General features: G+C 45.7%; 1 pseudogene; it reads left to right on the forward strand.

Moving 5' to 3' along the window:
• The first annotated feature begins 996 nt into the window (after window positions 1-996).
• LOC149211642 (uncharacterized) lies at window positions 997-1,659 on the forward strand (annotated as a pseudogene).
• Window positions 1,660-13,584: the final 11,925 nt, after the last annotated feature.

A 13,584-nucleotide genomic window follows, 5' to 3' on the forward strand; every position in this document is an offset into this window, starting at 1 on the left:
ACATTGATTTCGACTGATTCATTGGGCCTAGAGAAGTTGTAAAAATATCTCATGGGTTTTCCTCTGCCCAATGACATGCCCTGTGGATCCACTAAAATTGTACTCTCGCATAGTGATCTTTCACAATACAATGCGGGTCATATGGATTAAAGCTTCGGACATCAAAAGGATATTTCTTCATCTCCTCTGTTTTGACATCTACATGCTTGAGAGTCTGTATTTCATACAACCTGATCCGCAAGGGAAGAGTGGGCTAAGGTGCCTCCTTCTTCTGGTATAGCCAAGTTGACAGTCCTGATGAGATGTGGTATGATACTTCTTGCATGACGATCTTGTCCATGGAAAACTTCGGCAAAACATGCGGAGGCTTCCCCACATTTTACATCCATATGAAGGTGTCGGACGGTGAGGCATACCAATCTACTATGTCGATTAGTGCCTCCATTGTGGCCTTTGACATGCAAGGTGGATCCTGCTCAAATATCATCTTGTACACTGGGGTGATAAAATGATATGACAATTGTGTGATGACTCCTCTGAAGTTGCATTCAGACAACATTTTACAATAATTATTCACAGAGGTTTACGTTGATGTCCATGCCCACTTCAATCCTAGAAACTCCTGATGGGCACAGATTGCATCCAAGATGTAATAAAACATGTATATTTCCACTTAATGACCTTTAGGTGACTATCAAGCTTATGTTATCTGTTCCTTTAGCCTGTGAGCTAACATGTCAGACCAGTTTCATGCTTTGCCTTCACTGTCGAGTTGATCCAATGTGATCACCCAACTCTGCGGGAAGGTCTTCATGCTCGCTTGGCCATACAAGTGACATGCAAAGATGACCAATTATTGATACGCCTTCCGTAGTATCTGTTAGACTCAGTCTCGTCAATCCTCTGTCAAAATCAAATTCACCAAGGAAACTTCATTAAATAAGGGAGTCCGTCTAATTTCAGAGTATCATTTCTGCCTTTTACTGTTAGGAAGTCATGCGGAAAGATTCTGTTCCAAAGTCATGAAAACGGTTTTCATACCTCTTGTTAGATGAAGGGGAGTTCTATATCCAAGACTGGATAGCAACCTGCAGGCAGGGTTCATTGGATGGTTTGCAGAAAATTCAACTGCTATCTTGGTAGCTACACCAAATGAAGGGACGCTTGCGTTTGTGTTCTAAATCAATATTCTTTGAGCCTGATAACTTTTCAGTGCCAATCATCAGGTTCTCTATGAACAAAGTTAAAAGGGTTGAGGCGTTAACAGAAACACCCAGCTCATCTAACTCTGTGAATGGGAAATGGTTGGGGACACAAGAAGGTTTTGTTTTAGAGGCAGCTCTACATGTGAAAATGAAGAAGAATGGAATTGATGCTCCATATGTTTTTGAGAAGCAAGATAGTATATGGTGGTTTGCCTTAGAATTTTCACCTGTAGAATAGTTTCTCAAACAGGCTAAATCCTTCATTTCAATAAATCTTCTTCCAAGCATAGAAAGAGACATGGTATTGTACAATACAAGAACTCAAAAAGAAGCTCAAGCTCATTTTGATACTACTAGCTTAGTGGATTTAAATGAGAAGATTTCCCTTGATCTTCCTGCAGCACAGGTGATGCCTTGGATTTTGAGATATTATTGGTGGGCTCCAGTATTGTAGCAATAATGCTACAACTCCTGGAGCTTCCTTCTCTAATTTTATCAACCCGGTAGTTCGTAACAAACTTGGAAGCGACGGTGCTGTATGCACAAGTACTAGCTCTTGTCGCAGCTGTCACTTGGTCAGCTGGCACAAGTCCGCTAGGGCTCAAGCCAACTTCTATATGTTCTTAGAAGAAGCTTTTTAAGTGATGAACGAAAGCTATCACAAAGGAAATTAACCTACTTTGCAAGAATGAACTGAAAGCCAACAAAACATGGAAACCCTAGTAAACCCTAATTCTACCAGCTTAATCCTTATGATGCAATGGTGGGAATGCAACTTCTACAAGTGATGCCATTACTTCTATTGGGATGAGATGCATGTGTTTAAACTACTTTCATCTGAAAAGAACATGTTTTTGTATTTTTGCTCAAGTTGTTGGAGTTATTATGACTGTGCTTCTTACTAGGTCTTGACTGTGCAGGGGTGGATCAAGGGGAGGAAGGCTTGGAAAAGGTCAGGAGGACTCTGAGAGGGTCTAAGGGATCCCTTACATCATTCCACAGAAGTTCACAAAGTTCAGATGCCTGGCAACCGTATTTGCAAGCTTCTATAGGATGTCTGCAGGGGATTCTACAGGAAGTTCAAGATTTCTACAGGAAGTTTGCTAACTTCTACAGGATGTTCTGCAATAGGATTTTTGGGTGATGGATGAGTGAATGAGCTGTATGGGTGGATAGAGAGGTAGGAGGGGAGCTTGTGATGGCTTATGGACAGAGAGATGAGATGGAGAGGGAGTGTGTAAAGCTGGTTGGTCTAGAGGGGGGTAGAGGCAATGGAAGGCCGAAAAGATAAAACAACGTGGATGATAGAAGAGTTGGGAGGCAAATGATCTAACTGGGAGATAAGGAGATGGCTTAGGCACGGCTTAGAAGGATAAGGAAACGATAGAGTGGTGTTGCGCAGTGTAAATGAAACAAATCACCCGTGTCTTGCACAAGACCGAGAATTCATCAACCTATTCTAACTGTTTTTATAAAACCATAGAATAGCAATGTCGTTTTTAAGGGAAAATCGTGCAAGGTGCTGAAACAAAGAGTTATTGCTCAAGATCTAAATGCATGGACACTTCTACAAATAGAAATATTACATTAAAGCTTGCATGAGCATGTAAAACTGTGTTTTTTGGTGGTTGGCACGGTCTGCACTCCCAATCTCTAAACAGAGGTGGAAGTGAGTGTGCAATCAACCTTTTTGGAGCTCTGATGAATTCTAATCCCCTTACTCTAATTTAAACTACTGAAAGCACTTTATCCATAAAACTAACCTACTTAATCACATCAAGAAATTCAACTCAGCAAACTGTGTTTCCAAATGCATGTAAAGGCAAAGAAATATAATGCTAAAAGGAAGACAAGTAACAATACAAAGGAAGGAAGTCTTAGGCTCTCAGGTTGGGCCCAACCCTGAGAGCTTAAGCTCCTTTAAGAACTCAGAGCTGCCTCAAATCTGCCTGCTTATTCATTAAGAGATAATAGTCAAAAGTCTGATAGCATGCCAAAAATGGCTTACAAAAAGCAAAACAGAGCTATCCGCTCGTAGTCTAGAATAAACAACAAAGTTTCAAAAGTCCCCATCGAAGGCTACAGCCTCAATATTTATACATTATGAGGGCCAAGCTGGCCTCCTAAATTAGTGGGGCTTGGCTGACCAACTAAAAGTAAACTGCTGTTCCCTTAGAATCCGTTGGCTGCCTTCTAGCTCGGTGGTGATAGCTGTTGGAGCTCGGAGTTGGGGTGGAGATCACGAGGAAGGCCATTCAAGGCTGTGGAGAAACTTCCTACAAAACCGCAATGCCACCTTGGCTGTCTCCTTGCCTTCATCTACGTGGTTTTGCTCCATTTAATGTCAAAAAAACCTGAAATAAACATGCATTAGCCACCTAGGAATAGTGGCTGCCCTCCTTCCTACAAATAACATGAATATATTAAGAAATGATGCATAAGTGATAAAAAATGAAGGGTTGAGCAAGGGTAAGTAGGCCAAATGAGCCCAAAATGTTACCAAATTTGGGGCTCATCATCACCCCCCAGCTAAAATATTTGCTCATCCTTGAGCAACTAGTCCAGCTCCTCATCCTTCATTGCCTTTACTGCCACCCTTACATCCCAAGCCTCTGTAGTAGTGTCCTCCTTGCTGATATGGAACCCAGCCTTTCTGTTCACCTCTTCCCACTGTTCATTATCATCTTTCTCTGTGCTGCCTTCCATCAATCCTAGCAGCAGTGGTGGGATTAGCTTGAGGCCAATCCAACTGGCCTGGAGGTTTTGCATGGATTTCTTATAGAGGGCCACCCGTACTAGAGCTTCCCTCATCCGAGTTGGGGTATGATACTCTCTGATTTTCAGACTGTGGGCCAATGTATTCCATCTGCGGGTGCAAGCTTGGACAGCATTGTCTCCTAACAGTCTCTCCATGTCCTCAAAATGCGCTATGGCTCTGGCCTGCTGATCCATATATCTCAATGAAGCTTGAGGGTCAGTGGACAAGTGTTGGTGTGCCGAGATTAGTGCAACTGGATCCCCTGGTTCTGCTCTAATTAGCAATGGCTCATTCAGCTCTCGGTTCATGACCGCTTTGGCTTCTGCTGCTCTTTTTTCCTCATGGTTCAACCATGAGGCAAATGCCATTAATTGCATATCTCCTAAGGCCGTATTGGGATCCCATGAAACTACATTAGGCAGGGCCAAATTATGGAGGTAGAACTCCGCTAATTTGGCCTTATCCTCTGATGAGCTGGTACTGCATAATTCAGTGAATTACTGCGGGCCTTGGAGCTGAGAGATACCCCTTTGCGCCAAGGTATTGATTTGAAATTGCAGCCATTGGTCTTTCAGGTACAGGCCATAGGATTTGGCCGACTGTCTGCATTGTATAGCATCCATGGCCCAACTGGCGATGCAGGCCAATTGTGCCTCTTTCTGCTGCAGCTGTTATCTGAGAGCTTGCACCTCAATTTGTGCTTGCTGTTCTGCTTCCTGTAGATGCAAGGTTGGCTCCCCAAGACCGGTGTTCAGTTCCTTTTTGCCTTGCTGTTCTGCTGTGGTGTCCCTGGAGGATGTACCTGTTCCTGTCCTCAGCTCCTGTAGCTGCAATCTAAGCTTTTCGTTTTCTTCCTGTAGGAACACTCGTTGGCAATTTGCCACGTGTTTAGCCATGGCCAATTCACTTCTGGCCTCCTTGAGCTGCTCCTGCAAGGGACCTATGTCCGCCACACCCTTTGACTTGGCTATTTTCATCCACGTGTGTGTACGTACCCTCTCTTCCTCCAATGCAAAGAACAGTGGCACAGTGAATTTTTGAGGTATAATTTTGCCAGCCTCTAAGAAGTTGTAATATGAACTCAGACTTGGCTGAGGGCTAGGCTTTGGAATATGCTCTTTCTCTACTTCTTTTGGTGGCTATACTTCGCCCTCCCTCGGTGGTGATGAGGGTGCTTCCCCTTCCATTCTCTCTGTTTCCTTAAGCCGGGCTAAGGTTTCCTGTAGAGCATCTTCAGCATCCTGTAGCCGGGCTTTCGAGGCCAATTGGTCCAACCTATCTTTCCAAGTAGTTTTCTTCGGGCTCCCCCTCTCATAGGTGACTGATATCTTTGAGGGGGACCTCTCCTTGGGCGAAGTAGGGGCATCTTCGATAATGATTGGGCTACTGGACGGAGGCTGTGGCTTGCCCGTCTTTATTCTCACACTTCTTCTAGCTTTAAACTATAGAGGGGTCTCCCTCTTTCTCTTCTCCTTTGGCTTAGGAGGTGTACTGAGGGCGGCCAGCACGGCTGCTGCCTCCCTTGCAAGAATGTCAGCTTTCTTCTCCTTGGGTTTTCTTTTCTCAGGGCTTCCTGTAGAAGACCCTTTTTCAGTTGATTTCTGGCTTCCTGTAGAAGCCGGTTTCAGTTTTCCTGTAGAAACAGGTGGCACCGCCTTAGTTTGTTTTGCTGAATGTGTTTTACTTTTTGACTTGGTTGTGGCTGCTGTCGAGGCACCTTTGCTGATGTGGACCTTCTCAGCCTTGTCCACTCTGCTTTGTAATCTTCTCTCTCTGGCCGTCAACATGGGTGTGTCATTCTTCTCTTTGGCACCCTTTTTCTCTTGTTTGTTCTTTTGCTCTTTCTTCTGCTCCGTGGTCGTGGTCTTATGGCCTGTTCCTTTCTTCCCTGCGGGCACTGACTCCTTCTCTTCACTGCTAGATGAACTGAGCTCTTCGATCAGCATCCTTATATCACCATCCTTGGTCAAATTTCTGAAGGCTTCCCATGAGAGAGGAACCTTGTATGTGTGGAGCGCATCCTCCACGAGGAGTTTAATGAGTCCATGGTGGGCTACCTGGTATGGTGTGCCTTCTTTCAACTTGGTGGCACATTCAATCATAGACTGTAGTAGAAAGTAGGGGATACTTAGTTTGTTTTCTACAGGTAGGTCCATCTGATGCCTTAATTCCGTGAGTAACCGAAAATGGTACCCATATACAATGCTAAACCGACCTTCGCAGGTGATGTACTTCATAATCTGCAGGTTAACTTCACTCCACAGTGGCAGTAAGCTAGTTCTACGAACCTCGTTTTTATCTTCTGAGAATTCCTCCTCTGGTGGAAAGAATTCTTTCTTAGCCTGTTGGCCCAATTTCGTCTCTTCCTTATCCCATGGTAATCCCATTGGGAGCTCAGTAACTCGGCTAATGAATTGTGGGGTGAGTCTGAGACTCAAACCCCTGAAGTTGACGGTGGCCAATGTTTTGGAGATTTCGGCTTCAGAGCTTGCAAAAACTCCTCGGCCACCTCATCGTCATAGCCCTGCAATTTGTCGCAGAATGACATCCATTGCGCTTGCGTGAACAGCTCCACCACCTCAGGATTGTCTCTTAGCTTTGATGAGTCGGTTGGTTCCCTTCTGATGAACCCACCCGGCATGGTGAAAAACTGCTGCGTTAACTGGAGGTGGCGGGTGCGGAAGAAAATTGGCCTACCGGGACAGAGCGTAGAATTACGCCTCTACCATGCATACAATTCACGAAAACTTATCTCCCGACGACCTTAACACGGCTTAATTATAACTCACATCTTGTAGGACGACAATTCATGCAACGGCAGACAATACTTGCAATTTTTTTACGACTAGACTGTAGAACGTCGACTCTGCCACCCTCGAAACCAATTGCAGGGAAGGTTCAGGCTTACCTTTTTAATCCGCCACCTTTTGACGTGAGGAACCCGATTTCCTGTAGAAGCAGCTTTCCTGTAGAAGCAGCGCATGAATTCTAGAGGATACCGCAGTGGGTCTGCGCTCTCTGTGCTGCTTAACAGGCGTTCGAACGGTCGAAGACTTGGAGTGTCGAGCTTCAGAGGAATCCGGATGCTCACTAGACTTTCAAACGGTGAATGATAAATGCGTGGGGTGGAAATCTAGCCGATTAGATTTGAATCCGGCAGAATCCGTGGCGCGGGGGTGAGCTTTCCCTGCCGGACCGTTGGACAATGTCACTCCATCATTCTTCTGCAAGTTCCCTTACTGCCGCATCATTCCCCGCAGATCCGCCGCCGTCATTTCTGTTAAAACTCGTTTCTCCCCGACTGGATGGCTCTCACGTGTGCACTGCCCGTTCCTTTTGCCACGACCACCGTTCACACATCCGACTAGACCACTGACTGGTCGACGTGGCCAGTCGAATGGCCATACGACCACTCAACCCATTCACTTCACACTTGCAAACATTTCAAAGTAAAATTCATGCAATTCGACGGAAGAAAGGGCGAGGCACTTACCTGTGCAGCCGCGACATGATTCTTCAGGCTTTTGGACGACGATGAGTAGATTTGTTTGCTGCTGCTTGATTGCACAGGTCCGGAGGTTCCTCTTCACAGGCCGCTGACGATGAATCTTATGATTCGGCTGCATGTGCCCGCGTTATCCTTGCATGTTGCAGACGATGGAATGGTGTACACTCTAGTTGGCTTAACTGCTACGGGGCTCCTGCAGGATGTCCTGTAGCAGTTTTTCCTCCTCGGGTGCATGCTACACGATGAAGACAGTGGCCTCACGATCACGCTCACAGGGCTCTTGGATAGCTGGGATGGGTATGGCATGGCATCTCAGCGTCTTTTTCATTTAAAAATCGCTTTCTCTTGATAACTCAATGATCTGCTTTGATTGTGCAGGTATCTTTATTGCATGTCGACAGGGGTGGTAGAAGGAGGTGACAGCAGTGTGTGAGGGAGAAGATGGTAGCTTGCATGCCTTCATGCCGAACCTTGGTCGTTAGATCTCCCCACATAATGAATTCTGGGCCGTCCCGAACTTCTACACCCTGTAGAAATACAGAACTTCCTGTAGAAAGTCTGCACCTTCCTGTAGAAGACTTAAGCAGTGATGAAATCGTGCCCATACCTTGGAGAAGATGAGTATTCTTGGAGGAGGTGCTGGTGAGGTCTCCTGGCATCATGATAAGGATCCTTGACTTTGAGTTGAGAGACCTCCTCTCCTTCATAGAATACCTGCAACCTGCATGCATTTCCACATTATAAACTTGCTGTCCCTGTCTTTTCTTGCTTATTGTTTTTTTCTTTTTTTTCTTTTCTTCTTTTTTTTTTTTTTTTTCTGAAAGACAACAGGGGCGCCTCAATGAGGTTTTCACCCTTGCCATCTGCCTTAAGTGCCTCAGAGAGGTTTTCACTCAAGGATCTTTTTTCAAATCCCTTTTTTTTTTTTTTTTGAAAGACAATAGGGACGCCTCAATGACGTTTTCACCCCTACCACCTGCCTTGGGAGCCTCAGAAAGGTTTTCACCCAAGGATCTTTATTTTTTTGTTTTTTTTTTGTTTTTTTTTTTTTTTAGATCTTTCAGGGTATGCCCAAAGCAGAGGCAGAACCGTTCTCTATGACCAACACTGATTTCTCCACAGTTTTGATGAACTCCTGTCTTGAGAGAGGTTTCCTGTAGATCTTCAGTCGATGCCCATTGACAAGCATGGGGATGGACTCCTCATCAATGGTCCGAATAAGAACAGATCCATTATCATGACATTTTTCCACTGCATATGGTCCCAGCCATCTGGTTCTCAGCTTCCCCTTGAAATCTTTGTGCCTGGAGTCATACAACAGTGCCCAATCTCCTGGCTGGAATTGCTTGTCATTGAGGTGTTGGTCATGCCACACCTTTCTCTGAAGTTGAACCACTTCTGAGTGAAGGAGGGCCTGCATTCGGTGCTCGTCCAGTCCATTCAACTGCAATAACCTTTCTTGTTGTGCATGGATGATATCTAGGTCCAGCTGAGCTGCCATCCTCAAAGTGTTGTATTCAAATTCAATGGACAGCAAAGCTTTCTTCCCATAGACCAGCTCATAAGGTGTGAAGCCGGTTGTGGTCTTCCAGGTGGTGTTGTAAGTCCATGTGGCCTCAACCAAGCGATCTGCCCAATCTTTCCTACTGCTGCTCACCACCTTAGTCAAATTCCATTCCAATGCTCTGTTGGTGACTTCCACTTGCCCATTTGCCTGTGGATGATAGGGGGTGGAAGTCCTATGCTTGATTTTGTGATGAGCTAGTAGGTCTTCAATTAAGTTGGATGTGAACTGGCTTCCTTGATCGGTGGCTAGCTCTCTGGGGTAGCCAAACTTGTAGAAGATGTTTTCTCTTAAGAACTCGGCCACCTTTTCTTCTGTTGCTGCTTTGATTGCCTTAGTTTCTGCCCACTTTGTCAGGTAGTCAGTGCACACAATGATGTAAGATCTCAGCCTCGAAGGAGGGTTGATGGGACCCACAAAGTCCATACCCCACTTCTCAAATGGCTCAAGAGTCACTTGAGGTTGGAGAGGCATTTCATCCCTTTGAGTCGGTTTCCCCATTCTTTGGCATCGGTCACATTGGCTGATATACCTTTTGACATCTCGATGAAGAGTGGGCCAATAGTAGCCTGCCTGCAGGATTTTGAAGGCAGTCCTCTTTGCTGCAAAATGTCCTCCACAAGGTCCATCATGACAGGTGAGGAGGATATCAAAGACTTCCTCCTCCCTTACACAACGCCTTAAGATCTGATCAGGGCCAAGCTTGAATAGGTTGCCCCCGATCCAAGTGAATGAGGCATTTTTTCTGATGATTCTGCTCTTCTCTCTTGAAGATAGGTGCGGAGGGAACTGTGCTGAAACAAGGTAGTTTGCTATATCAGCAAACCATGGAGAGAGTACTGAGATAGCAAACAGATGTTCATCGGGCATCTGGTCATCCACTGTTCCATCCTCATCTGCAGATAGATCCAATCTAGATAAAAAGTCAGCAACAACATTTTCTTTACCTGGTTTGTCAACAATGGTAAAATCAAACTGCTGCAATAAAAGTAACCATCTAATAATACGAGCATTCACATCTGGTTTATTCATTAAATATCTAATTGCAGCATGATTAGTATGTACAAATGTTTGATAGCCAGTGATATAATGTCGGAACTTGTTCAGTGCATGGACCACAACCAGGAATTCTTTCTCGGTTACAGTGTAATTCAGTTCTGCTTTGGACAAGTTTTTGCTGACAAAGTAAATGGCATACGGAATTTTTTGTTCAACTTGTCCTAAGGCTGCCCCTATGGCTTTGTTCGATGCATCAGTGTGGATGTGGAAAGGTAGGGCCCAGTTTGGACCTCTCAAAATTGGGGCAGACACCAACTTGTCCTTTAATTCATTCAAAGCCCTCTGACAATCGTCAGTCCATTTAAACTCCACATCTTTTGCCAACAAGCCAAACAATGGTGAGGCTAGCTTGCTAAAGTCTTTAATAAATCTCCTGTAATACCCTGCTAATCCTAAGAAACTCCGAACATCCCTTACCTTTTGGGGAGGTGGAACCTTCTTGATGAGAGCAATTTTGTTCGGATCCACCTGTAACCCTTGGCAAGAAATGGTATGGCCTAGCACGGTCCCTTCAGTCATCAAGAATTCACATTTTTCAGGACTAAGGGACAGGTTCATCTCAATGCATTTGGTTAGGACTTTTCCCAGATTGGACAATGCTTCCTGGAAGTTGGACCCATAAGGAGTGAAGTCATCCATATAGATTTCCACCGCATCATGGACCAGCTCAGAAAAGATGCTCAAGACAGCTCTTTGGAAGGTAGCAGGAGCATTGCATAGCCCAAAGGGAAGAACTCGGTAGGCAAAGGTACCCTAAGGACAAGTGAAGGTGGTCTTATCTTGGTCTTCCGCGCTGATTTGGATTTGGTTGTACCCGCTAAACCCATCCAGGAAAGAGAAAAACTTCTTTCCTGCCAATCCATCCAACACTTGATCTATGAAAGGTAGAGGGAAATGGTCTTTCTTGGTAGCTTTGTTCAGTTCTCGGTAGTCCACACAGATTCTCCACTTCCCATTTTTCTTGGGAATCAACACCAGAGGGGACACCCATTCGCTATCTGAGATGGGGTAAATGAATCCGGCATCCAACAGTTTTTGCAATTCTTCCTTGACAATGTCCTTAAGGGCTGGATTCATCCTCCTCTGGGGTTGCCTAACCGGTTTACAATCCTCCTTGATGTAAATGTGATGGGTACAAACTGAAGGATGGACTCCTTTCATCTCCTTATAGCTCCAAGCAAAAGCATCTAGATGACTGGCCAACAGACTACACAGCTCCTTTTCCTGGGAAGGAGATAGGGAGGAGCTGACCTTTAACGTTCTCTCAGGGCCGAACTCCACATTCTTGACTCTGGGAGTGACAGGGTTGGTTGCACAAAGGTCCACTAAGGTGTTGGCTTGGGCATCCTCCACCAATTCCTCTAAGGTCAGTGCACTGGGAGGTGGATTCTGGATCAAGGTTTCAATCAAATCATCCTCAGTTGGGGGGTCTCCCCTAGTGGTGTCTAGGGTGCACAAAGGTGCTGAGTACACCTCGTCTTCTTCTCCTTCCTCCAACCAAAGTGGTAAGTCATGCTCTAATGAGGGTTGGGCAGGAGGGTATAGGACTAGCTGCTTGGACATAGGACCATTTTTGATGGTCATGTTTCCTGCACGACAACTTATGTAAGCATCTGCAGTGGCTAACCAAGGCCTTCCAAAAATAAGAGGATATCCAGTGAGCTTTGCCTTTGGTTGCAGCACCAAGAAATCTGCAGGATATTCCCAAGAGTCAATAGAGACCAAGACATCCTCCACAATCCCTTCGGGAGTCACGGTGGAGCGATCTACTAGTTGTAGGACTGTCGAGGTCTTCCTCAAGGAACCCTGAAGGTTGAGTTTGAGCATGGTATCCCTGGTCATTACATTAATGGAATCCCCCAGATCAATCAAGGTGTGAGGTATGATGGTGCCATTGATGTGGACATCTACTACAGGACTCCCAGGATCTAGGTACTTTGGGCAGATGACTTGTCCTAACATAAGGTCAGACAACTATCCTAAGACATTGATGGTTGAAGCATCTCTCTTTCGCCTGCCTGGGTGTCTCAAACACTTTTCCTTAACCAGTTTGTTGTATATCGGTACATCTTTGATGGCTTGGAGAAGTGGTATTTTCACACACAACTGCTTGAGCTCTCCCAGAAGCTAATCCTCCTCTGGGTTGGGTTGTGTGGTGGCTGTTAGTCTCTCAGGAAAGGTTGGAATAGCCTTTGGTTCACTTTCCTGTTTGTCTTCCTCGTCCTCTGGGGGAGGAGGTTGGCGATCCGGAAGAGTCTTTCTAGATCGTAGATTGATCTCCTGGATCTCCACAACATAGGTAGGGCATGATGTTTCCCCAGTGTATACCTGCTGGGCCTGTCTGTTGTTGGGGTTCGGGTTCGGTTGAGCAGGCATTTGAGGTTGCCTTGGAGGAGCAGGAGGTAATGGTTGAGTTTGAACTGGTGGTGGAGGCAAAATGGCGGGAGGAGTGTTGTACTGGGGCCTCCACCCCGACTGAGGTGCATTCGATTGAGGCTGTGGCTGGGCATGTGAGTGATATGAATGAGTAGTGGGTTGAGTATGGTACTGAGGTGGATAAGACCATGGAGGAGGCACAGACCAGGAAGGATGAGCAGGGGGACCCCAGGAAGGCATAGGAGTAGATTGGTTGGGGCTGTAATAAGCTTGGGGTGCCCCTTGCATCCCCTGCTGGTAAGGTTTGGGTCCTTGTGGCCTCCTTTGGTTGAGGAAATAGAGAGGTTCGGTGGGGGCTTCTGTCCCTTCATACATGGCTTTAAGCCCAGGTAAGGTTGGACATTGATTTGTGGGATGGTCCTCCTCACAAACGAAACATACTTCAACCGAATGCAATGGGCATTCGTTCTTAGGGTGTCTCCTTGTACACCTAGGGCAGAAGATAGCCAAGGCCCTCTCAGCTTCTTCCTTCTTCTGCTGGATCCTGAATGTATCCAGTTGCATGGCAATGGTCTGTCTCACCTCACTTTTGAGATCCTCTAATTGATTTGCAAACTCATGTTTGGAGAAAGGAATACCAGCTGAGAGGAGGTTTCCTCTACCTCGTTTCTGGGCTGCCCTAGAGTGGTTTCTAAACACAGTCTTTATGTCCTCATAAGGCAGTTGGTAAATATCTCCTCCAGCTAACATGTGAAGGGTATCTAAGAGGTCTTCAGGGACTCCTCGGAGCAGGACCAACTTGAGGGATTCAGGGTCAAGTGTGCACCTGGCCCGTTTATAGCTAAGTTGGAACCTTTCCTCATAATCCTCTAAGGACTCATCATTTCCCATGGTCATCCGAAAGATTTCTCCCTTGGTTTCCTTGGACCTACAGTAGTCCCGGTATTTAGTGTTGAAAGCTTGCTGCATCTGAGCCCAAGTGGTGATACTGTTCCCAGGTAAGCCCATGAACCAGCGTAATGCTGCATCCTTAAGAGTTGAGGGGAAGAGTTTCAGCTTCTGCTCATCTTCAATATAGTCATAGGTTCGACAAAGGACAGCAAACTCAAACAAG

The sequence above is a fragment of the Pinus tabuliformis genome, chromosome 1_1 (assembly GCF_031772625.1).
Source record: "Pinus tabuliformis cultivar Carrire ecotype Pingquan chromosome 1_1, CPIR1, whole genome shotgun sequence".
NCBI lineage: Eukaryota > Viridiplantae > Streptophyta > Pinopsida > Pinales > Pinaceae > Pinus > Pinus tabuliformis.